The 2,563-nt window shown below is 57.7% G+C and overlaps 1 long non-coding RNA gene across 1 annotated transcript; it reads left to right on the top strand.

The window, feature by feature from the left end:
• Positions 1-26: 26 nt before the first annotated feature.
• Positions 27-1,891, top strand: LOC123584355. Its single transcript, XR_006705377.1, has 3 exons — positions 27-87; positions 617-697; positions 924-1,891. It is a non-coding gene; the product is annotated as an uncharacterized LOC123584355 (long non-coding RNA).
• The last annotated feature ends 672 nt before the right edge of the window (positions 1,892-2,563 follow it).

Here is a 2,563-nt window from a genome sequence, read left to right as displayed (position 1 = left end):
GGGCGGGGGCAGCGTGGGAGACGCCTCGCGGGGGGACGGCCCTGCCGGCAGCCTGCCTTGCAGGTGCGGGGAGGGCCTTGAGCGAAGGTGAGCCGCCGAAGGCCGGGGCGACGCCGTGGGGGCGCTGCGCTGGGCGGCCTGGGCTGTGGGACGGCCGCAGCCGCCGGGCGTTCACTGCCGCGACGGCGCCCACCCGCCCTGCACCTGTGCCGTCTGCCGCCCTCTTGGTCACCAGGCCCTGACCTGGGCGTGGGAGCGAGAGGAGGGGCACACGGGGTGGAAACCCACCGCGGTGGGCGGGGCTAGGAGGGGGCGGGCCGCCCGCGGCACAGGACCCCTGCGGGGAGCACCGGAGGGGAGAGGTCCGGGGTGAGGGGGAGCAGGCCAGGGGAGGGACCCGCATCTGGGTGGGCAAGGAGTTTGGACTTCATCTCAAGGACAACGTGGCGCCGCACGAGCGTTTGATGCCAGCCGAGACCTGCCCAGATCAGGGTGTTAGAGAACTCTGGGTGCCGAAGGGCGTGGGTGGGGAATCGAACCAGAGGCCCTGGGCTGGAGAAGGTGGGGACGGAGGAGAGGAAAGAGGTTGGACAGGGTATTCCGGTTTGCCCCCCAGACCTGCCGTCCTCCCGCCGCTCCCCGCCCTGGGCTCCGGACTACATCAGTGGCCCCATCCCCCACGCCCTCTGGCTTCCGGGTGAGTTTGGCCCCCGGCCCAGAGGTTGGGGAATTTCCCCAACTCTTTGCTGGGCACAGACCTGCTCTCTCCCTGAGGCCCCAGCCCCTGCCCAGGGGCGCTTTTCCTTCCCTCTCAGGGCTCTGGGAGCAGCCCCTACCCAGAGCTTCACCTGCCCCTTGTACACACCTTGGGAAATGGCCCTTCATAAAAGTCCTTTTCTCTCTTTGTGTCTGTCTCCTCCCAGGATCCTGACTTCCTCTAAGGTAAGGGAGGGGGGAGGCAAGGGTGGTTCCCAGCGGTCACCTGGCCAGCCTGGGACCAGATGTGCAGGGGTCAGCCCTTGAGAGAGTGACACAGGGGTGCAGAGCCTAGAGGACAAGCAGGTGAGCTGTGCGGCAGCATTTGGGAGTTCAGGACTGAGCTAGAGGGTGGTTTTAGGCACCATCAGGTATGGGAGTACTTGGAGCCACAGGGAGGGGGTGGAAGGAATGAGGTACACGGGGCCAGGAACCCAGAGGAGAGCGGAGAAAGAAAGCAGGGTGAGCGGGGCCACAGTCCCATCCAAACTGATCTGTACATCGAATACAACTCAGCAAAAGCAGCCACAAGATGTTGTTTTAAAGCTACATCAACCAGTTCTAAAGTCCAGGTAGGGAATAAAGATGCGGGAATAATAGCCTGGAAGTGCCGAACAGACGTGTCCCCAAAGAAGGTGCTCAGCGTCGTTAGTCACAGGGCAGGGCAGGGCACGTCACACCACACGAGACGCCACCTCTGGTTAAAGCTGCTATCGGAAAAGATAGGCAGACAGATAAAATGAGTGCTGACCAGGATGTGAAGGAATTGGAACCGTGTGCACTCTTGGTGGGAATATGAAATGGTGTAGCTGCTGTGGGAAACATTATGGCCTCGAAACCTTAAATCCAGAATGTTTGTATGATCCAGGATTTCCCCTTCTGAGCAAACACCCGAACAGCCGTGTGTAAGTCTCCACTCACAGCAGCGTTACTCACAGTAGCCAAAAGGTGGCAGCACTCAAACGTCCTCTGATGGACGAATGGCTGAGCCCGCGGAGTATTACTTGGCCTTAAAAAGGAAGTCCTGGCTCCAGCTTCAAGAGGACACTGAGCGACATAAGCCAGTCACAAAAGGACAAACACTGGGAGTCCACGTCCATGAGGTCCCTGGAGGGGTCAGACCACAGGGAAGGAAAGCAGGATTGTGGGTGCTGGGGGTGGGGAGGGGGAGGGGTGTTTAAGGGGTGCAGAATTTCAGTTTGGGAAAATGAAAACGGTTCAGGAAATGGGTGGTGGTGATAGCTTCACAAAGGCGCGAATGTACTGATGCCCCCGGAAGGTAGCCTTAAAAATGGTTAAAACGGGGGCGCCTGGGTGGCGCGGTCGGTTGAACGTCCGACTTCAGCCAGGTCACGATCTCGCGGTCCGTGAGTTCGAGCCCCGCGTCAGGCTCTGGGCTGATGGCTCAGAGCCTGGAGCCTGTTTCCGATTCTGTGTCTCCCTGTCTCTCTGCCCCTCCCCCGTTCATACTCTGTCTCTCTCTGTCCCAAAAATAAATAAACGTTGAAAAAAAAAATTAAAAAAAAATGGTTAAAACGGTAAATTTTATGTTATATGTACTTCACCACAATAAAAAAGAAAGAAAGAAAGATGACTAAGCAGAAGGTTCTGGAAAGTTCTGGAACAGAAGGCTCTAGTCCTCCCGGAGGGCAGACCATCAGAGAACCAACCGGAACGTTTTGTTATGGGCAGTTCACCACACACACAGATCAGAGGTTTCTGTCATCATTCAGCATACGATTATTTGGCATTCAAAAGCCACGAGGAAAAGGGCATTATTTAATTAAGGGTTTGGGACAACTGGCAG

This window comes from Leopardus geoffroyi, chromosome B3 (assembly GCF_018350155.1).
Source record: "Leopardus geoffroyi isolate Oge1 chromosome B3, O.geoffroyi_Oge1_pat1.0, whole genome shotgun sequence".
Taxonomy (NCBI): Eukaryota; Metazoa; Chordata; class Mammalia; order Carnivora; family Felidae; genus Leopardus; species Leopardus geoffroyi.
The sequence above is the reverse complement of the archived record's forward strand: the minus strand, read 5'-3'. Positions and strand labels throughout refer to the sequence as shown.